Source organism: Lissotriton helveticus, chromosome 2_1 (assembly GCF_964261635.1).
Source record: "Lissotriton helveticus chromosome 2_1, aLisHel1.1, whole genome shotgun sequence".
Taxonomy (NCBI): Eukaryota; Metazoa; Chordata; class Amphibia; order Caudata; family Salamandridae; genus Lissotriton; species Lissotriton helveticus.
The window spans coordinates 1,235,944,172-1,235,968,040 of record NC_136059.1 but is presented as its reverse complement, the minus strand read 5'-3'; the positions used below and the strand labels follow the sequence as shown (position 1 = coordinate 1,235,968,040).

General features: G+C 46.7%; 1 protein-coding gene across 9 annotated transcripts in view; it reads left to right on the top strand.

Moving 5' to 3' along the window:
* LOC144818585 (uncharacterized) overlaps positions 1-23,869 on the top strand; it is a 285,727-nt gene that overhangs the window by 50,280 nt on the left and 211,578 nt on the right. For 8 of the 9 annotated variants that reach the window (XM_078676128.1, XM_078676130.1, XM_078676132.1 and 5 more), the window contains 2 exons: positions 10,230-10,348; positions 19,214-19,292. The gene's annotated coding sequence lies outside the window, so the exon portion shown is untranslated. The remainder of the gene's footprint in view (positions 1-10,229; positions 10,349-19,213; positions 19,293-23,869) is intronic. The other variant, XM_078676129.1, reaches the window with a different exon arrangement.

The window sequence follows — 23,869 nt, the reverse complement described above, 5'->3', positions numbered from 1 at the left end:
AGGCCCATTTCCCTTTTGCAACCCATAGCCTTTGTTATGTAAAAAAGGCCCAAACTTTTCCCTGAACCAATCAGAGCTCCTCACCCTCTAGAACACTCCTGAGAGAACCTTCTGCCCCTCAGATTTTTCTACCGCACGTTGTGCTAGGGAGTCTTCTTTGAACTCTGCTCAAACTCTTTACTTCTACAGTATTTTGACTTTGATTTGAGGTTTTTACATCAACCATGTCTGAGAAAGAGAAAAAAGGATTATTTAGAGCTTGTTCAACCTGCTCCAAGAAGAGGCTTTATACAGATGACCCTCAGAAGGACTGCATCTACTGTCTCTACCCAGACCATAAGGCAGCAGATTGTAAGGTATGTCGTACCTTTTCAAATAAGACCTTGAGAGATCATGAGGGAAGGCTACTGATCTGGCTTCAGAAAGTCAAAGCCAGGAAGGAAATCCTCTCAAGTGATAGTGAGGAGGAATCTGTGGCGTCTAAGAGAACTCAGAAGAGAAGTAGATCTCCTCAGACACATTCCTCAGGGGAAAGACCTGAGAAGGCCCCAAAAAAGACCACTCCAGGGTCTTCAGGGCGCAGTCCCTCAAAATCCCCTTCAGTCTCATCTAAGGGGAAGAAGGGATCTGCTAGTGAGGTGAAAGGAGCAAAATCCACCTCAGATCCACCACAGTCACCTCAGAAGATCAAGATTACCATCAAACGATCTTCTTCTGGGCTTTCTGAGGAGAAATCAACTCCGTTGACGGGACTGTCGACTAAAAAGGGGCCATCGACGACGACGAAAACACCTCCGTCGTCAACGAAGAAGGAGAAGGCTGGTGAGAAAACAGCGTCGGCGATTTCACCGTTGGCGACTTTATCGTCGACGGTTTCACCGTCGATGAAGGCGTTGACAACCGTGTCTACGACAGCGTCGACGACGGCAGCGTCGACGAGGACTGTGTCGACGACGGCAGTGTCGACGAGGACGTCGACGAGAACAGCGTCGACGGTCACTACAACGTCGACGGTAGCGTCAACGACAATGACTTGGTCGGCGATGGGAATCTCGTCGACGGGCTCGTCGATGAGGGAAAAAACACCAAAAAAAGGTTGGTGCCTTGGAAAAAACCTATAACACCTGAGGTTACATCTCCAAGCAAGGTCTCCCCTTTGCTACCGTCTCACTTACTGGAGGAGGAAGATTCGGAGGAAGATGATGAGTATGGTATTGCCAGTAGCCCATCGCAATTACAGGTCAAGTGCCAAGAATACGATTCTGAGGAAGAATATGGGGGTTATCAAGAACAACCCCAAAAACAACACCGATATCGACAACAGCAACGAGAGGAGATGACCAGTGTACCATCCTCTTTGTTGAAGGATCTCCAAGGAATGTTGGAGGATTATAAGAAGAGATACCCAGCGACTCCAGTCGCTCAACAGGCCATAGAGGCTACTCCACGTCCACGTTCGGTTCCAGGAACTCCGATTCGTAGGAGAGAGATTGTGCCGGAACCTACTGTTAGGTCCCCACCACCGACAACACACCACGATACCTCGGATGAGGATCAGGAGGATGGTGAGATTGCGGACACAAATGCAGAATGGCATGATTATATCGCCCCATCACCTGCAACTCCTCCGCAGAGGCCAGTGGACTCTCCACCGGAGTACATTGGTGGATTTCATAATCTGATGGAGAGAGCCACTAAGAGGTTTGCACTGACCATGACAGATGAGAAAACGGAATGTTTTCTATATGACTTTAAAGACTCGTATCGGAGATCTGTACAATCTCTACCTATAGTGTCTCATATCTGGAAAGAAGGATTGAAGGTCATGGAGACGCCAGCGACGGTAACACCGGTTCTGGCCAGACTGGATAAAAAGTATAAAGCACCGGATGATGCTCCATCTTGCCTTTTGGGTCATCCTAAACCGGATTCTGTTATGACGCAGGCGGCACAACAGAAATCCAGGAACCCATCTGCTCCGATTGCAACACCTCCAGACAAAGAGGGCAGAAGGTTGGATAATGCAGGGAAGCGTTTTTCATTAATGTCTGCTCTATTTGTAAGAGCCGCTAATGCCCTTGCTATATTGGGGAGGTATGACAGGCAGATGTGGTGCGACCTGTCTCCATATGTTAACCTGGTGCCAGATCCAGAAAAGCAGGAGGCGAAGAAAATTCTTATGGAAGGAGAGAGGACTTCGGCTGAAGTCATAGACTGCGCTATGGATATAGCGACCACGGCATTTAGATCCCTGGGAGGAGCTGCGGTCCTGCGCAGGCAAGGTTGGCTGCGAGCAACAGCATTTAGGCCGGAGGTGCAAAACAGAACAAGGGGTTTTACTCCCGTTTTTTTCTTATCAAGAAAAACAAGCTCCAGTGGCGCCCCATTCTGGATCTCAGATCCTTAAACACCTATCTCAAGAAACAATCTTTCAGGATGGTATCCCTACAGGACATCCTTCCGTTATTAAACCCAGGAGATCATATGACCACATTGGACCTACAAGACGCGTATTTCCACATGCCAATACATCCTGCACACAGGCAGTACCTTCGGTTCTGGGTAGGCGGAAGACATTACCAATTCAGGGTGCTGCCATTCGACTTGAAGTCAGCGGCAAGAGTTTTCACGAAATGCCTGGCTCCAGTGGCGGCTATGTTGAGGAAGCAAAGACATCAAATATTTCCGTACCTCGAACGACTGGTTAGTCAAGGCACCATCAAAGACACAGGCCAGAGCGTCGACACAAGCTTGCATAGACTTATTCGCCAATTTAGGATTGACTCTAAACGAGGGAAAGTCAAACCTCCACCCAGCACGAGTGATCACATTTCTGGGGGCAATATTGGACACGGAATGCAACAAAGCGTTTCCCTCCGAGGAAAGACAGGTGAGGATTGTGTCCCTCTTCTAAGACTTGGGAAAAAGAAAGTCTCTTTCAGTCCGCAGGTACAAATCCTTGCTGGGCACAATGTCCTCTTGTATTCCACTGGTACTTTGCTGCAGGTTAAGGATGAGACCATGGCAAGAACAGATCGATCTCCAATGGCGTCAGGCGGAGGGATCCTTCGACGATACAATAAAGGTGACACCAGTCATGCTGCAGGCAAAGTGGTGGACGCAAAAGGCAAATGTGTCTCAAGGACTGACGTTTCTAGCAAGAGCAGCTCTGCTAGTGGTAACGACGGATGCGTCGTTAGAAGGATGGGGAGCTTTCCTTCAGGACCTTCAGGTCAGCGGCCGTTGGAAGGCAGAGGAGCAGCAATTACATATAAATCTGCTGGAACTCAGGGCGATCCGCTTGGCATTACTGGCTTTTCTGCCAAGGATAAAAGGTGCGCCGGTGTTGATAAGAACAGACAACACTACGGCAATGCATTATGTAAACAAGCAAGGGGGAACAAGATCTCTCCCTGTCTCAGGAAGCCCAGGAGATATGGGAATGGGCTATTCAGCAGGGAATATCATTGACAGCAGAACACCTACCGGGGGATCAAAACGTCAAAGCAGATACTCTCAGCAGGCTAAAATCGTCCTGCCACGAATGGGAGCTAGACCAGGAGATCCTGGACAGCGTCTTTCGGAGATGGGGAACACCGATGGTGGACCTCTTCGCTACAAAGGAAAACAAAAAATGCCAGTACTTCGCAAGCTGGCTTCCCCAGAGGGGATCTTGGGGGAATGTGTTTTCCATGGCATGGTCCGGCATCTTTGCCTACGGTTTTCCTCCAATTCCTCTTCTCCCCCGCATACTGGTGAAGATCAAGAAAGAGCCGTGCAGGCTGATCCTAGTAGCCCAGTGGTGGCCCAGACAACACTGGGTCACGGAACTGCTGCTACTGTCGGAGGACCGTCCAATTCGGTTGCGCTGGATTCCATCGCTTCTGACAATGTCCAAGGGGCAGGTGTGCCATCCGGACCCTTGCGATTAGCAGCCTTTCTCCTGAACACTGTGAGTTTAGCCATCTGAACATCTCACATGAATGTAGGGAGATCCTGTCCAAGGCTAGAGCGGAGAGTACCAACAAAACCTACAGAATGAAATGGAAGAGGTTTTGTCTGTGGTGTAAGAGGCATGATGTTCACCCTCTTACTGCTGCACCTCATCAAATTATACCTTACATTCTGCTGTTAGCAAAGTAAGGATTAGCACACGCCTCTATCAAGGTGCATTTGGCTGCGTTATCCCGCTACAGGAGATCATCGTCAGGCCCATCTTTATGGTACTCAAGGATTATCAAACAATTCATGAAAGGGATATTCAGAGTCTTTCCACCAGTAAAGCCTCCACCACCTTTATGGAATCTGAATATTGTACTCTCTCAATTGATGAAGCCATCATTTGAACCGATACACAGGGCAGACCTGAAGTTCTTGTCCTGGAAAGTGGCTCTTCTCATTGCATTGACTTCAGCGAGAAGAGTAGGTGAACTACAAGCGCTCACGATTCAGGAGCCTTTCTTGCAATTTCAAGAGGATAAGATGATTCTCAGGACAAACCCGAAGTTCATTCCGAAGGTGCCAACTGATTTTCATTTGAACGAACCATTGGTGATGAAGCGTTTCTTTACTCATCCATCAACAGCGGCAGAAAGAGTATTACACTCGCTGGACGTTCAGAGATGTTTGAAATATCACTTGAAAGAAACTAAGGCGTTTCGCAAGTCTTCCTAGTTATTCGTCGCCTTCAGCGCACCCAGGAAAGGTTTCCTGCTGTCAAAGAGGGGAATTGCCAGATGGATTTCCAGTGCAATTGTCTACTGTCGTCAAGCTGCTGGACAGCCTTTGAATGCACGAGTCCGTGCCCATTCCACGAGGGCAGTGGCCACATCCACTGCATTGTTTGGAGGAGTGCCAATCCAGGATATCTGCAGAGCAGCAACCTGGGCATCTACGCACACCTTCACCAGGCACTACTGCTTGGAGGCAGCCGCAGAATCGTATGCGGCGGTGGGAGAGGCGGTACTGCGGAATATCATCCAGTAACGGTGAGCCTTTCTTGCATCCCTCCATCCGTAATTTCTTTGGTTTACAAAGTCACATTTTATATAAGTATGTATATATGTTTATGAGATTATGCTTCATTTTCTAATGGTATTGCATGATTATGTAATGTATCAGGAAAATGTGCTTTGTTTTTTCACTGCTCGCTATTCTGATTCAGGCATGTGAATCTATGAAAGTTCCAATACTGGAGTAAGAAAACAAGTTACTTACCTGTAACTTTAGTTCTCCAGTATTGGAATCTTTCATAGATTCACATGCACCCACCCTCCTCCCCTGAGAGGCTCACCTCGGATTTAGCACAAGAAGTGTGTTATATGCACAAGTGCGCGAAAAATCTGAGGGGCAGAAGGTTCTCTCAGGAGTGTTCTAGAGGGTGAGGAGCTCTGATTGGTTCAGGGAAAAGTTTGGGCCTTTTTTACGTAACAAAGGCTATGGGTTGCAAAAGGGAAATGGACCTAGGCCTCTTTTCAGTTTGCTATACTACTAAGCACTGCTTTTTTATATACCGGAGACTCCCGTCTCGACGACGGGGAATGATTCAGGCATGTGAATCTATGAAAGATTCCAATACTGGAGAACTAAAGTTACAGGTAAGTAACTTGTTTTCTTACTGTGCCACAACATGCCTGTAATTTACTGTTAGGCGCTTTGATGCCTCATGGGTTCATGGCGTAACTGAGGCAGGGTGAGGTGATTATTTGTGATGGCTACTTTAAGGGGTAATACGTGATTGATGAATGGTGGGTATAGTCCGTACCACTGAAATCATCTGATTTTTCCACCGCGGTGTTTTCCATACAAATATTGCTAGCAGTCCTCATCAATGTAGCATCTCCACCCGATTTAAGAGCCCTATTGAACACCCCATGTACCACATAATCTTTTCTGACCGATCTATCCACAAGAGCCGTCCAACCACACCACCCTCCACCTCAAAAACATGCAACTTTTGAGCAACTCCTTATCTTATAGAACCCCAACTAACATTGCATTTTCTAACCTTCATCAACACTCTTTGCTGGCACATCATACCAGCAACTAGACTTCAGGGCCGGATGCACTCTGGCATTTGTCCGACGGGCGGCTGGGGGGGTGGGTTCAGTGGTGGGGACAGAGCTGTTTTCAGAACTGGTTGGCTGTCATGACCCAACCACGCCCACATGCTCCATTTTAGTCTTGGGCCTCCTGCAGAGTAGGACTGGGTTGAAAGTTTTTGCTAGAGCTGCCTTTGTTATCCAGGTCCGGTTCTGCTAAACTTCACAAAACCAGATTCACCTCGCACCTACCCACCCCACTAATACTGTCATCAACAGAAGGCAGCAACCCCTAAAAATGGATTCCCACCAACTACCACAATTTATGAGAGGGGAGATTGAGATGACTATACTGATGCCCTCGGGAAAGGCAAAAGAGTAAACATTCCCATAAATTCTGCATGACGGACCAAAGGGCCAATCCGGGATCAGCCTGGGCTTCACAGTCTTGGACCGAACCACGTGCACCAAAGGTAAAGGTAAAATCGTAGTTGCCCTTACTCTTCTTCCAAGGGCCCTCCTGTGCAGTGCAGCTGAGGATGAGAGAGCGGCCTTAACTTGCAAGAGCGTAGCCGTCTGGCATTTGCTCTGTCACAGTAGAGGACTAGTGACATCAGTCAGGCCCCTAAACTGCCAGATGCTTGACCAGGGAAGAAAGAGTAGTGTGGCTTAGCAGGCGTTAGTCTAGCTTTCTGTGCCAGAGGAGGGGCCGGCAAAGATCTACAGCTCGACAGTGGGCGTGGCTCTGAATCCGTCTCTGAACCAATGGCCAGCAGTCAGTGAAGACCTTTGTTTTTCAGAGGGAGCAGCAGCAGAGTGACCTGAGAGTGGCTGGCCCTGCCAGCTCCACTGGCTTTCACTGAGGCCTGAGCGACTCAAGTAAGTGAAGCAGCAGCCTGTCTTGCAGGTGAAGAGGTGATGCATGCCTGGAAAGGTTGGTACCTGCCTGAGGTGCTCTTCAATGTGGCGATGCCTGGCATGGGGACTTGGGGGTTATCGCCAGCTTTGAAGTCTGAGGGAGAAGGCTGCCCTCATGTGGAGCTTGAAAGGTGTGATGACATTGCCCCATAATAACCTATGCCTCTCCAATGTAATTAGGGAACTCCTAAACGGCTGAATCTGTTTCTGATAGTTAGCTAGCAGATCTTAGTAGGTAATTTCAAAGAAGCTTAATGTGTACACATTCTAGCCCTGGAAAATCCCTGACATATATTTGGCCCGATTCGGATGTCGTGCCGAAGGCCCTCACAGATGCGTCCGGAGCTGGACAGTACAACTGACTCGTACTCCCTTCCCTCACTCCCTTCCTTTCCCTCACCCCTTCCCTCACTCCCCTTCCCTCTCTCCCCTTCCCTCTCTCCCCTTCCCTCTCTCCCCTTCCCTCTCTCCCCTTCCCTCACTTCCCTTCCCTCACTCCCCTTCCCTCTCTCCCTCCCCTCTCTCCCTCCCCTCTCTCCCTCCCTCACTCCTCCCCTCACTCCCTCACCCCCTTCCCTCACTCCCTCACCCCCCTTCCCTCACTCCCTCACCCCCCTTCCCTCACTCCCTCACCTCACTCCCTCACCCCCCTTCCCTCACCCCCCTTCCTCACTCCCCTTCCCTCACTCCCCTTCCCTCACTCCCCTTTTCTCACTCCCCTTCCTCACTCCCCTTCCTCACTCCCCTTCCTCACTCACTGCCTTCCCTCACTCCCCTTCCCTCACTCCCTCCCTCACTCCTCTTCCCTCACTCCCTCCCTCCTCTTCCCTCACTCCCTCCCTCTCTCCCTCACTCCCTTCCCTCACTCCCTTCCCTCACTCCCCTTCCCTCAATCCCCTTCCCTCACTCCCTTCCCTCACTCCCCTTCCCTCACTCCCCTTCCCTCACTCCACTCCCTCACCCCCTCCCTTACTCCCCTTCCCTCCCTCACTCCCCTTCCCTCCCTCACTCCCCTTCCCTCCCTCACTCCCCTTCCCTCTCTCCCTCACTCCCTACCCTCTCTCCCTCACTCCCTTCCCTCACTCCCTCACTCCCCTCACTCCCTCACTCCCCCTCCCTCACTCACTCCCCTTTCCTCACTCCCCTTTCCTCACTCCCCTTTCCTCACTCCCCTTTCCTCACTCCCCTTCCCTCACTCCCTCCCCTCTCTCCCTCCCTCACCTCCCGGCCCTCCCCTCCCGTCCCTCCCCTCCCTCCCTCCCTTCCCTCACTCCCTCACTGTGTCTCCCTCCCTCTGTCGCCCTCCTCCCTCTGTTGCCCTCCTCCCTCTGTCTGTCTCCCTTTCTCTGTCTCCATTTCTCGGTCTCCCTTTCCCTCCCTCTCCCTCTGTCTCTGTCCCTCTACCTCCCTCTGTCACCCTCTGTCATCTCACCCTGCCTGTGTGTCACTGAGCTGAGACAGCTTCCCCAGCCAGCTTCCCCAGCACGCACAGACACACAGCCCTACCCGAGCCTTCACAGGTCTTTAAAAAGACCATTTGCATGTAAATGGAGCTTTGCTGTATTTCACCTCCTTTTAGCGCCCCTGCAGCTCCACTCTGGCCTCCTGGAATGAATCGCCCGGCCCCACAGAGCAACAGAGTCTCTCAGAGTGTCTCTGGGCAGTGTTTGCAGACATTCTTGGATTATTTTTTTTTAAACACGGGTACGATGTCTCATGGTCCGCGGGCCGCCACGGAAGGCTTGCCGGGCAGCTGCCGGCCCGCGGGCCGTACTATGAGTACCCTTGCTCTAGGGTGTGCTGCTTCATAGACCTGCCCGCAAGACTGGAAGTCAACTTCAGTATGGATTGTGGCGGACAGGCCTTCAAGGGTAACCCACACTTGCCACTGCTAGGGTCTACCTGCTGGTGCTAAGACACCAGGGCCTTGCGGGGCCTTCTAAGGTCTAGTATGGGATTGTGCTCCCTCAGGAGAGTGGTCTGGTAGACTGGTTATGACGGCTTATCCTGGTTCCCTAGTTCCAAATTCAGAAGCTCTGGCCATATTGCCACACCCTCTTCCCCCACTGAACCCCATACTGCCCCACTAAGAAAGACTCACACTGCCTTTAACTACTACCCAATTTGCCCCGGCTATAAACACCTGGATGTGGCTCAATTTAAATGACACACTAGACAAGAGGAATATGCTGCCTAAAAAAAAGTAACAACATTTTGGAAAAAGCAAACACTCATAGGGAATGCAAAATTTAGCAAACAATGTGAAATGTAAGCAGGAACAATATAGTTAGCTTAACGGTTTTACACTGCCTATTCAGAAATCGGTGAGTGATTTTGCCTGAAAAGTTAAGGAAATGACTACAGGGCCCTGAATGGACCCATTTCAATGTCCATTGCTTATATCCTTACAAACTGTAAGCAGTATGATAAAAAGGCCACATCCCTGAACACAGGTCCGCAGTGCATATTTTGTTTTTCATTCCACACATTGCAGTACCTTCCAGGATTGGTGCACTAGTTCCAAGCCTGGGGAAAACAAAGAAGAGAAAACAAAAGTAGCGCTTCATTGGCCAACTGTGCTAAGTGGCGCTAATGTGTTTGGTGTGAATAAAGTCAATCAGGCCACTTTGCTACCACTCTGTCTTACTTTATTTTGTTATTTATTTTTCATATTTTTAACCTTTGTTCCCCGATGCTGCACTTTGGAATTAAAATGTCAGAAAAATACGACATTTCCAGCAAAAGTATATTTCTTTTTTGGATCCATTTCAAAGGGGAGAAAATAAACGAAAGGAGAGGAACGAGACGGAGAACCTCTTCTTGAAGTCACTGTTTTCAATAAGAGAGGAACTGCTAGACAGAAGGAGAGGGAAGAGTGGGGGGGGGGGCAGCTGAATCTGCATTTATTGAAAATGCTTCCATTTTGAAATTATGATACTGTGAAACAACTATAACGAGTCTCTTTGAATGTACCTCAAAGGCAGCGAGCAGAGGTTCTGCTGCAGAGTTTACATTTACCTGTTTACCAAGGGTGAGGGCAAAAATCGAGAACCCAATAGGGACCAGTCTGGGCACTTGCTTTTTAGCACGACCCGGCCCACTTAAAGCCCAGACTCTACTGGGCATTGCAATGACGAGGAGCTGTATAGGTTTGCTACAGATTTGAAGAAGGCACATAGTATGTCCACCTGATTTTTGTTAGAGCACAGACTTTGAGGGGGTGCATCGGGCTGAGGTCAATAATCAGTATTTTTCTTTGGTTTGCCTCAGACTACCCACTGCCCACACATCAGGACCATATGATTGTGACCGAATCATGGGAGACTCAGGCAAAGAAGATAACATGCAGTCCTTTCACACTGACAAGCAACAGCTGCTGGCCCTGAAAGGTGAGTGTTCTATTATGAGCATAGCTTTACTTATTTACTACAAAGCAGATGTCTCTGGCTTGGCTAGGCAAACTAATGTGTTCTATCTTGCCCGTTTTATACACGGAAGCCAGTTCAAGGCATACTGAAATTCTCACTTTCTGACAAATTGGAGCTCCTTTGAAAAAACGTTCCTGGTGTTGGAAAGTAGTGGATAATGTAATGAAATATATTTCAGTCCACAATGTTGACATAGTTGCGTACATGTACATGCATATCCTGTCTACATGCTGTGTATGTGCATAACTTGTTTACACACGTGCATATCCTGATCATGCTGTTTGAACATAGCAGGTGACCACTGTTCTGTTTTTACTCTTTTGCCAGAGACACGCATGGGTCCCCACACTTAAGTCAACTTATCAAAAGAATTCCCAGTTCCACATGATTTGATTTCCACATGCTGTAACTCAGATTTTGTTTCTAAACCCTCTCAAGCAAAAAAGTTACTTATCTTTGGTAGTAGTCTTTCTGGTGCATACTCTATCTGCATAATCATCGCCTTAAGAATAGCCCCAAGCGCCAGATTATATCTGTAACTTTTTTATAGCTCTCTTTTGTTGAAAACTGAACAGGTGGGATGTCACTGAAACTTATTGCACCACCCAGTACATGAATATCATGTTTGGGTTTGTACTGTTTTGCATTTTTGCTCTATTACTGTTTTGGTACTGCATAATACCTTTACATGTTGCCCTTAATAGAGCCTGTTTCTCTATGCCATGGTTAGCAGGTGGGTTGAGCTCCGGTTAATTTAGTGATCTCAAGGGTTCATGCCGACATGGTGTTCCTGAAATGGTATCCCTATGTACCAATCTGCTCCCAGATCGCCCTGTAACTCTGCCACTGCCCCGGATGTGGCCACCGTCATATCTGGGGCCCCCCACCATGGCAGGCTCCATAACCACCTGCAAACTGCCAAGTCCTTTCAATCTCTGACATGTGTGTACCCCATCCCTATATGGGGTACCATGTGGTGTTTGCACTAAAGAGGCAATTCCAAATTTACCAAGCAGGTCTTATTTAATTTGATTGAGTTGACCCAAGCCCTCCTACTAGATGTGCTTGTGCATGGCTTATTTCCCTTACCGTACAAAAGTTCGATGGCCGCCACTGAAGTTGGTAACTACTGTTCTTTGTTTTAACCACAGCTTTATTTAACCCTCCGTAGGAATGTTCGATGGCCTCCCGGGAAGTAGAGAACTATTGTTTTCTTCTTTAACCACAGTTACGTGGGATGTCCCTATGGTGCCCTCTGTGCCAATATATCTCTTCTGGCTAGTGATTGCCAAGCCGTTCATTTACCCCGCACTGCCCTGTCCCTAATTTCAAGATAAGTTGGTAAGCATCGTGGAGTTCGCCTCTCAGGCCATCAGTATATTTGTTAACAAGTTATTGTTTGAGTCCAACACCTTACCCTTATCTCTACCCGCTGACCTCCACTTGTATGAGAGAACCGCACCAACAAGAATTATTACCCCCATATGGAATATAAAACTACTGCTCTCTTCGTAAACACAGTTCTGACTGATATGATGCATTGTGCACTGCTTGCAAATATGTGCATTTACATTTGAGGTTAACTAAGCCCTTGTTTACCCCCCCTACTTTGTTAGTCCCAAATTTGGGGGTTCAAACAGATAACCGTGTGCTGCACCATAAAGTGAACTATGATCTCCCCTGGAGAGGGTAATTAGGTGGAAACTGAGTGGAGCCTTGTGAACAATTGCCCCTGAAACTCCCCCCCCGCCTGAGCTAGCACCATAGGCATGGCCCTCTCCACGTAGAAATCATATCACATGTATCGAATTTAAGTTGTTACATGTCCTTTTGAGACAAAGGTAGATGTACCGAAAAAGATGCACCTGCTAATGCTTTTAGATTTGTCAGTGCATGGAGTAAACATATGAGCACATTATCCAGTATTATAGGTATCTTTCATAGATTCACATGCCTGAATCATTCCTCGTCGTCGGGGTGGGAGTCCCTGGTATATACAAATATTAATGTCACATAGACATCTACATAGTAATAGGCCAGAGGCCTCTCATTAGTAACATCTCCATGTCCTTTTGTAAAAAGGACCAAACTTTGGCAAGAGCCAATCAGATATCCCACCCTCTAGAACCTTCCTGGAAGGAGCCCTAGTCCCTCAGATTTTCTACCGCACGTCGTGCTAAGGGAGTCTCCTCTGAGCTCTGCTCAGTTTTTCTGGTATTCTTTACCTTTTTCAATATTTTTCTCTCAGACATTGTTCTCTGTGAGGAGTTTTTTCAGTTGATCATGGCTGACACTCCTAAAAAAGGACTATTTAGATCCTGTTCCTCTTGTGGGAAAAAGAGGCTTCATGTTGATGACGGGCATGAAGACTGCCTTTACTGTCTCTACCCTGACCACTCTGCAAAGGATTGCAAGGTCTGCCGCACTTTTTCGACAAAAACTCTGAAGGACAGAGAGCGACACCTGTTGCTCTGCCTCCAGAGACTTAAAGACAAGGACCGGGTTGTCTCTTCAGGGGAGAGTGAGTGTTCCATCAAAAGTACTCATTCCTCTCCCAAAAAGCCTAGAATGTCATCCCCAGGACCATCTTTGGAGCCACCTCAAAAGAAGACGCCCAAGTCTTCAGAGGTTCGATCAAAGGCCATGGCTGAGAAGGTTTCTCTTCAGGATACTACCTTCAAAAAGCCTGTCAGGACATCCTCAGTGGTGACTGTAACAACGTCGACAACAACAATCTCCACATCGCTGGCATCGTCATTCTCCTCAACGTCGACGACTACTTCAGCCTCATCATCGACGGGTAGGTCCATTCCGTCTGTAATAATATTTAAAAAATCGACGACGAAGCCTCCATCGACGAGTGCTTCCTTGTCGATGAAACAAAAATCATCGTCGATGACTAAAGCCCCATCGACGTCGATGAAACCTTCTTCATCGTCGGCGAAATCCTCGTCAATGTCAGTGAAGCCTCCGTCGACAGTTCCATCGTCGACGAAGCCGTCGACGAGACCATCGACATCGAGACCACCGTCGACGAAAACAAAGCCGTCGACGGGACCATCGACGACGTCTCCAGCGTCGCTGCCGTCGACAAATAAAACACCGTCGACGACGCTGCCGTCGACAGTTCCGTCGTCGACGAGGACGCCACCGTCGACGCCGGCTATAACCGTTGACGTTTCCCCGTCGACGATCATACCGTCGACGGGCTCACCGACGACAGGATCGCCTTCCTTGAAGTACTCATATACACACTTCAGGATAACTAAGCGCACTTTGACGCCAGAATTGACCTCACCAAGTAGAGTCCAGCCACTGCCGCCGGCTCAATTGTTGGACACGGAGGATTTTGAGGATGGCTCACTGTTTCAGACTGCTACCAACCCATCAGAACTTAACATTAAAATCCATGAAAGTTCAGAGTGTGAAGACCTGGATTAGGAAGCAATGGATTTCCAGGAGGAATATCACTCTACTCCAGCTCCACCTTCACAACCTATGGTGTGTCTTCCAGCATCCATAGTGACGGATTTACAATTTCTCATTGCGGATTATAAGCAGCGGTTTCCTTCCAATCCGCCTCCTCCAGTAGGGCCGCAACCGCCAGTTGTGATACCTACCCCTCCACCTCGCCCTAGGCTGCCTCCGCTGGTCATTCAACAGGACACTGCTTATTTGCCTCCTTTACAGTCTTCTGATGAAGAAGAGGAAGGAAGAGCACAGGACGAGGGCGAACAGCAAGAGGAAGGAGAACTGCAGGAAGATGAATGGAATGAATACGTTATTCCAGCTCCGGCTTCCCCTGACCAAGCACAGGCAGACTCGCCTCCGGAAGACATCGGAGGGTTCCACAACATCTTAGAAAGGGCTGCTTCAAGATTCAAAATCCAAATGACCACGCAACCTCAGGATTGTTTCCTGTATGACTTTAAAGAGCCTTTTTAAAAGGCTGTGAGATCCATTCCCATTATTGAGTATATGTGGGATCAGGGGGTGAAAATAATGAAGAATCCTTCATCTTTGCCTCCAGTCCTACCCAGGCTCGACAAAAAGTATAAGGCTCCTGACACCGCTCCTGCATGCCTTACAGGACACACAAAACCAGATTCTGTCATTACCCAAGCTACGCAGCCTAAATCTAATAATCCATCGGCGGCGTTGACTGCGCCTCCAGATAAAGAGGGTCGTAAGCTGGATAACATTGGCAAAAGGTTTTACTCCATGTCGGCTCTCACTGTACGAGCGGCTAACTCCTTAGCCCTGTTAGGGCGCTACAACCGCCAAATGTGGGCGGATATTGCTCCATATTTGGGTATTATCCCAGAAGACCAAAGAGAGGAAGCAAAAAAGATCCTTCTTGAGGGCGAACGTTCAGCCTCTGAAATGATCGACGTGGGAATGGATATCGCCTCCACAGGATTCAGACAATTGGCAGGGGCTGCGGTCCTAAGGCGCCAAGGGTGGCTTAAGGCCACATCTTTCCGACCAGAAGTGCAGGCCAAGATATTGGACATGCCGTTCGATGGCCAGGTACTGTTTGGGAAAGACATAGACGACATGCTGCAAGGTATCAAAAAGGATACTGAGACCGCGAAAGCCCTAGGTACTCTTCAGTTCAGAAATACTTCCTTTCGGGGCTCCAGAGGAAGAGGACAACCTTCACGAGCTGGCTATCAGGGGTACAAAATCATCGTACAACTCAAACCAGCAGTACAAACCCCAGTACCAACAAAGACAGCAGCATTAAAATCAGTCATCATACAACAAATATTCCTTTCGTGGACGCGGAGGGAAGAAAGACACAGCCAGAAGGTAATGACCTCTTTCTACCGCAGGCCTCCATTTCTTCTCCACCTTAAGCAGTTGGAGGAAAGATCTCATTTTTCCTCCACAATTGGCAGCAGATTACAACGGATCGCTGGGTACTTCAGCTAGTCCAGTACGGACATTCATTGGAGTTTGTGGAGACTCCTCCTTCGAATCCTCCACGTCCAATGAACCACAAGAATCTACATCTCTTACAAAAAGAACTCTCTATAATGCTCCACAAAAGAGCTATAGAAAAAGTACCTCGGGATCAGAAAGGCAAAGGATTCTATTCCCGATTCTTCCTAATAAGGAAGAAGGAGAAAAAATGGAGACCTATATTGGACTTACGAGACCTCAACGGATACCTCATGAAACAGTCGTTCCGTTTGGTGTCCATTCAGGAGGTGCTGCAGCTCCTCGATTCAAAAGACTTCATGATGTCTTTAGACCTCCAAGATGCCTATTTCCACATACCGATCCACAAAAACCACAGGCAATTCCTCAGGTTTGCGGTGGCGGGCAGACACTACCAATTCAGGGTGCTGCCCTTCGGACTGAATTCAGCTCCTCACATTTTTACAAAGTGTCTGTCTTCGGTGGCAGCATATCTTCGCCAACACCATCACCAAGTCTTCCCCTACTTGGACGACTGGCTCATAAAGGCGCCTACTTTCGCAGGCGTGAGCAGGTCCTCAGACGCCTGTCTGCAACTCTTCGAAAACCTGGGACTCACTCTCAACCAAGAAAAGTCTGTACTTCAGCCTTCTCAACGCCTCACTTTCTTGGGGGCAGTCCTGGATACGGATCAGGAAAAAGCCTTTCCTTCACAGGAACGTCAGCTCAAACTCAGGTCTCTAGCAGCCAAGATTCAGGCCAAGAAGAACATCACGGTGCACCTGTACAAGTCATTATTGGGGATGATGTCCTCCAACATCCTGCTGATCCCACACTGCCGTCTTCGTATGCGGCCGCTGCAGGAGGCACTATTCACTCAGTGGATCCACTCCATTCATTGTGCAGGCCCTAGATTGGTGGCTTCAACCTCAAAATCTGGACCAGGGCCTTCCATTCCTACTACCAATCTCTCCACATGTGATCACCACAGATGCTTCATTGGAGGGATGGGGTGCGTATCTGCAAGAACTCCAGATCAATGTGCTATGGTCTCGGACAGAAAAGCAGCTGCATATCAACCTTCTCGAATTGAGGGCAGTCTACCTGGCACTAAGAGCATTCCTGCCCCGGATAAAGGATTACCCAGTGCTTGTGAGAACGGACAACACCACCACAATGCACTATCCGAACAAACAAGGGGGAACTCGATCTATGACGCTGTCGCTAGAATCTCAACGTATTTGGAAGTGGCTGCTTCGAAACAATATTTCTTTACGGGCAGAGTATGTCCCAGGGGCAGACAATACCCTGGCGGACTCTCTAAGCAGGCAACGCTCCATCTGCCACGAGTGGGAGCTGGATCAACATCTTCACAACTCCGTATTCTCCCGTTGGGGCAAGCCTCACCTGGATTTGTTTGCGACACAACTCAACGCAAAATACCAATACTACGCAAGCTGGCATCCCCAGAAGGGGTCTCTCGGGAATGCTTTTCCATCGCATGGTGCAACATCTTCGCTTACGCATTTCCTCCATTTCCCCTGATTCCCAGGGTTCTCAGGAAAATGAAGGCGGAGCATTGCACCCTAATCCTGATTGCCCCGGCGTGGCCACGCCAACACTGGTTTACGGAACTTCACCTCCGGTCGCTGGAACCGCCAATTCCATTCAGGCCAAGCCCCACTCTCCTGACAATGAACCACGGGCAAGTCCAACATCCGGATGCACAATCTCTCAAATTATCGGCTTGGCTCCTGAGTACAGAGAGTTCCAGAACGTAGACATTCCTCAAGAATGCAGGGTAGTCTTGGCCCGGGCCCGGGTCGACAGTACCAACAAGACGTATTCCCTGAAGTGGAAAAGATTCTGTATATGGTGTAAGACAAACAGGATACACCCATTTGAATCTTCGCCGGCACAGATTCTGCCTTATCTGCTTCATTTGGCTCCCTCGGGGTTGGCCCACGCCTCAATAAAAGTTCACCAGGCGGCTATATCTCGGTATAGGCGTTCTTCGTCTGGTGTTTCTCTCTGGTCCAATAGACTGATCAAGCAGTTTCTGAAAGGATTGTTCAGGACATTCCCTCCAGTGAGGGCTTTGCCACCCACCTGGCAGCTCAACATCGTACTGGCTCAATTAATGAAACACCCCTTTGAGCCAATACACAAAGCTGACATCAAATATCTATCATGGAAAGCAGCTCTCTTACTAGCGCTCACATCAGCAAGGAGAGTGAGTGAGCTCCAAGCCTTCTCCATTCAAGACCCTTTCTTACAGTTCAAACAGGACAGAGTTATCTTAAGAACTAATCCCAAATTCATACCAAAGGTTCCATCCAACTTTCACCTGAATGAACCTATAGTTCTGCGGTTCTTCTTCCCGAACCCAAGCACCGCAGCAGAAAGGTGTCTCCATTCCTTAGACCTCAAGAGATGTCTGAAGTTCTACATCCATAGAACAGAACACTTTCGAAAATCCAACCAACTATTTATTGCCTTTAGCAGGCCCAGGAAAGGTCTTCCATTGACAAAGCAGTCCATCTCAAGGTGGATCTCGGCAGCCATTACTTTCTGCCACCAACAGGCAGGACATCCTCTGCATTCTAAAGTCTGGGCCCACTCCACTAGAGCGGTCTCCACCTCTATGACGCTCTTCGCTGGGGTACCCATCATCGACATATGCAGAGCGGCGACATGGAAGACGCCTCATACCTTCACCAAGCACTACTGCTTGGATTCAGAGCTGATGAAGGATGCAGCGGTGGGTCAGGCGGTGCTACGCCATCTATTTCACTAGAGGTGCTACTCTGATTCAGGTATGTGAATCTATGAAAGATACCTATAATACTGGATAAGAAATGCGTTACTTACCTGTAACTGCAGTTATCCAGTATTGGTATCTTTCATAGACTCACATGCAACCCACCCACCTCCCCTGTAAGGGCTCACCTTGGTTCTCTCAGTAGGTACTATTTAGCACTGTGCTTACGAAAATCTGAGGGACTAGCGCTCCTTCCAGGAAGGTTCTAGAGGGTGGTGATATCTGATTGGCTCTTGGCCAAAGTTTGGTTCTTTTTACAAAAGGACATGGACATGTTACTAATGAGAGGCCTCTGGCCTATTACTATGTATATGTCTATGTGACATTACTCTTTTTATATACCGGGGACTCCCACCCCGACGACGTGGAATGATTCAGGCATGTGAATCTATGAAAGATACCAATACTGGATAACTGCAGTTACAGGTAAGTAACGCATTTCTTTACCTCCACCTTCTAAATATGAATGCAATATGTGTTCTGGTAATTGTCAGCATTTGTGCTCCAAACCATTATTTCTCCACCCTATAGGAGTCGCAGCACACTTTTTGGAATAACAAATTTAGCAACCCAGCAGGCTGAAGGGTGGCTTTTTTTTCTTCTTAAATGCAGGATCCCGTTACCCATACTCTCATGTTTACAGAGTGCACATCCTTTATAGAAATGGCCAAAAGGAAAACGTATTTAAAACCCAATCTATTTACAGGTGCCTGCCAGTGTACCCATTTGCCCATATATGGGCAAATGTAACGCCTATAGCATAGTGGATCCCGCCTCCCTACCATCGAATGCAATAAGGGGGTGGGGGGGCTGCACCCCCAGTATTCTGCTTTGTTTCCTGTCCATATTGCATGTAAGCCCCTCACCGTTTAACTGCGATATTTAGATGCTGTGTCGCCATGCTAATGTCCCCACCCTATCGTAGGTCGTCCAATTCCAAATTTCTGCTAATGTATACAATGGAGCAGACAAGTGGGTGGGAACATGAGGAGAAAAATATGTACAAATACCTGCAGTTTCTTGAATAATGGGAATGGCAAATGTTTTTTTAATACAATGTAGCCTTTTGTCCTCTAACCCAGTGTTTCCTGAACCTTTGGAACAGCAGCACAATTGTTAGATGACAAATTCCACAGCCAGCCTAGCTGCAATGGCATTAAGGTGGGTCATTTTTAGCTTAACTAAAGCAACCTGTAACATGCACTCGTTTACGGATTGCACATACTTTGGTGAACTGACCAGACATTTGCACAGTTTTAGTGATAAACAATTGCGAACAAATTAATGATGTCAATCTGGTTTCAGTGAATGTTTGTCTATTGTGCATCTGCCAATGAGTACCGTGATTTTATTTTGGCTGTGCTAAAATTGTTGCCGGCGCCACACTTTAGGATTATATAATTGTGCTAAATATCTTGTTTTCTTCACTGTTGGGTGAGCCCCGTACATTCACAGATATTTCTTTACATTCTCGTTCCTGACTGCAAAATGGAATGAGATTGCAAGCACCAGTCCCGGACAAATAAAATGTAGGATTGTCTGTCAGGGGCCATTGCTTTGTCTTCGCCCTCTGTGGTGGGATCTGAACTGCTATGACAAAGCGTCAATGAGGCCTCATCAATCATGTTTACTCGTTCATCTTGCGATACACATTTCTTGTTATAAATAATCTGTTCCCTATCCCTGGTACTTTGTAGTAATCAATGATGCAAACAACAGGGCCTTTACAAGGCTGGAAGCATGGTTGCTTAATCTAGGAATTGGACCTAGCTCAAAGGTTTATACACGGAATTAATTGCTGTCCACCAGAATCAAAGACCTGCCTGTTTTACTGGTTTGCCTCCTAGTACCCTTCTGATTGGTGATTCGAAACATTCTACTCAGCATAAACTGACAGTCTTGCGTTGCTATTGCCATCACCCTTCCTATGCCCTTTGTAATCACTCTACATCTTCCTGTTCAATTGTCATTTGGCAAGAGCCATGGGAACCCTTAAATGCCCAGCTCCTGGTGCATATAAACGAGTGGCCTTGAGAAATGCATGTCTGTATAATTCAATCTGTCCATTAATATGCTAAAGGGATTTTCCATGTGTAGTTGAATCCTGTGCTGTTCATCTGACCATATTCAAAGGCTGATTAACTGTTAACAATATGAGTGGTGCAGAGACATTGTGTCAGAATCTAACAGTTACAGTTTCATGCTCTGGTTCCGTCCCCATTTATGTGGATCATACTGAAACCCCTCTGCCTAATGTGTGTGACCTAGGTACGTAGTCCAGCTCAATTGATGCACTTGCATGTGACTCATGAATCTAGACAAACTAGCACCAACTGGACGTGCTACTGCTGGCCGAGTCTTGCTGCTAAGGGTGGAAGAAGCATATCTAAACCATTGATGCTCCCATTGATATAAAGTGTGTGTACCTGCCCTGCCAAACTGACCCCCCCAAGACCCTTATTTGTTGGTGCTTGTCTCCACTATTATACATGACAGCACAACTTCTGATGGGATGGCCTTCAGTAATGGATGCCTATATACCCTGCTTAACTAAATTGTGTGATCCTAGGCAATTGTCTGAATTTTTACTTGTACATTCGTTTGACGTGAGGGTACCTTGAAATACATGTGGTCAAGATATCCACTGTATAAAACTTTCTCTTGTGTTTGCATTATTCACCTATAATGATGTTCATGTATCATAACTGCCCAGAGGGTTCCTGCTTGATGCCCTCTGAGAGAGGCCAGTAATGCCCTACCAGGAGTACTTCTGTAATTGTGGTGGGGAAGGGCTAAGCTTCGTTGCCGATCACTGAAAGAATATCGACTGAAAGAATATCGACTACCCAAAATATATTTGAGAAAATATCGACAGTCAAAATATCGAGTTTCTATCTACAAACAGGTAAGTACAAAAATATCGAGTACAAAATATCGTTTACAAAAATATCGTTGTAAAAAATATCGACTTTACTAAAAACAATGTTTAATTGCATTAATATAAAAAATTAATTACTAAAATATAATTAACAATACTTAAAATAACCTTTAATAATTAAATAATTAATGAAAGTAAAAAAATAATATTTTTTAATCATATTTCTTAAAACATATATATATATTAACAAAATTTAATTAAATAATAGCCAATATTGTATATGTACCCCAAAAACCCAAAACTGACCCTGAACCCTAAAAATACCCCTTTACCCAAAAACTAAAAACTGACCCTGAACCCTAAAAATACCCCTTTACCCAAAAACCCAAAACTGACCCTGAACCCTAAAAATACCCCTTTACCCAAAAACTAAAAACTGACCATGAACCCTAAAAATACCCCTTTACCCAAAAACCCAAAACTGACCCTGAACCCTAAAAATACCCCTTTACCCAAAAACTAAAAACTGACCCTGAACCCTAAAAATACCCCTTTACCCAAAAACTAAAAACTGACCCTGAACCCTAAAAATACCCCTTTACCCAAAAACTAAAAACTGACCCTGAACCCTAAAAATACCCCTTTACCCAAAAACTAAAAACTGACCCTGAACCCTAAAAATACCCCTTTACCCAAAAACTAAAAACTGGCCCTGAACTCTAAAAAAACCCCTTTACACAAAAACTAAAAACTGACCCTGAACCCTAAAAATACCCCTTTACCCAAAAACCCAAAACTGACCCTGAACCCTAAAAATACCCCTTTAATTTAACATAATTAGAAATTAATAAATTAAATTAAATTAATTACCAATTACATTTTATTTAATTAACAAATATTTTTTAATTAACAATTAATTAAATATTACTACCAATTATTAAATTTACATATTTAATTAATTATAATTAAATTACTTCCCACCCTATTCCCCTATAAACCCACAACCCGCTACAGAAAATACATTATTTTAATTTACATAATTGGCAATTAATCAATTAAATTAAATTAATTACCAATTAATTAATTATTACTACTAATTAATAAATTTACATATTTAATTAATTATAATTAAATTACTTCCCACCCTATTCCCCTATAAACCCACAACCCGCTACAGAATAAAATTACACAATAATTTAAAAAAATCATTAATTAAAAATAATTATAACATAAAATGACACTTTTCACACATATTATAACATAAAAACACTATAAATAATTAAATATTATTTAAAAAATGATATTTTTTACTATCTAGATTATATACTTGGATATTTTCACTGTCTATATTATTTACAGTCGATATTACTTCACTTACCTTAAAAACGATATTTTGGCTGTCGCTATTCTGTCTAGTCGATATTTTGTCCAAACGATATTTAAAACTCGATATTCTGTCCAAACGATATTTTGGAGTCGATATTATGTCTGTGCACCCTTCGTTGCTGCTATTAAAACCCCAGTTTTCAATTACAACAAACATGTTTTGAAGACTTCTATGTGTACCCTCATGCTCTTGCGTCTATATCACTTTGTTATGCAGATGATGATGTTTTTCCACGCTCTCACTTGTGAAAAGTGCATCCTGACACTGGAGTTCCAAGCACTGTAGCTTATGTGACTTTTTTACCAGCTCAACCCTCCAGCCACCTCTCGCTTGGCATACACTCTGAACAAAACTGGAAATGTGCGATCCATTCCACACTGGGGCATATACCTACACCCAGCTGCGACTGCTGAGAACAAAGGCTCCTTACCAGCAAGAGACCAAGTGATGTGCCCAGGATCCGGCATCGAGGCTGAACCTAAAACCCAAGTGGGTCCAGTGCACAGACAGGGCTGCGAGCCACCCTCCACGTTCTGAACTGTTCCCATGCTGCCAAGACCACTTACCAGTCTATCATCTATCACACCGCCAGACTGTAGGCCGCACCCACCGTGAGCCAAAGATATGAGCCTTGGTCAGTGGCATCCATCAAACCCGGGGCAGGACCAATAGGCCCAAATGGACTCTTAGGCCCGGTCGGGAGCGCCGCTCCATACGCCTACCTCCTGGCCATGAATGCTGTTCAGAGTGCGGTCGCTTTCTACCCAGGTCCGAGCACTCTTTGGAACCTTCGAGGGGTGGGGGAGGGGCGTGTCCAGGACCGCGCACCGGCCAAAACAAAGGGACGCACCCAGATTCGGAACCTTGCACACACTTGTCCCTTCTCCCCCACGAGACGGTGCCCTGTTTTAAGCTATTCTAAGCATTTACTTACACATCAGCTAGTAGTCTGATGAAATCGCAAATTTTGCCACACAGTGTACAGTTTACAACTAAAACTACCCAGTAGGTGTAGGCCTACCATCACGGCACAACCCAGTTAGTTGAGTCTCCCCACAACAAGGTACAGCTCGCCCGGCCCGCTAAGGGCCCGTCTCACCTTGACAAAACCAACAGAGCAGCAACAACAGACAAAACTGCTGCCTGTCCAGCCGTTGAACCACTTACACGGATGCCAGGTCATCACCGAATTTGGGATATACTGATCACGTGGTACAACAGCCAAGCTATTTCTGGACTCTGGCACGTAGTGTTGAAAATTAGTACGGTTTGGTGAACATTATCTGCGCCATCTTGCCTCTTCCCCTGATGCCACACTTTTGTCGTGCGCACCCGCCATTTTAAGATGCCTTGATCAGAGCGAACCCTTTTGCATGCCGCTGGCCCCTGATATAGCCCTTCGCCCTCACTAAGCCTGCACGCTGACCAACCCCCCTGCTTGCACCTGCCTTGAATCATAAACCCCTCTTCGGC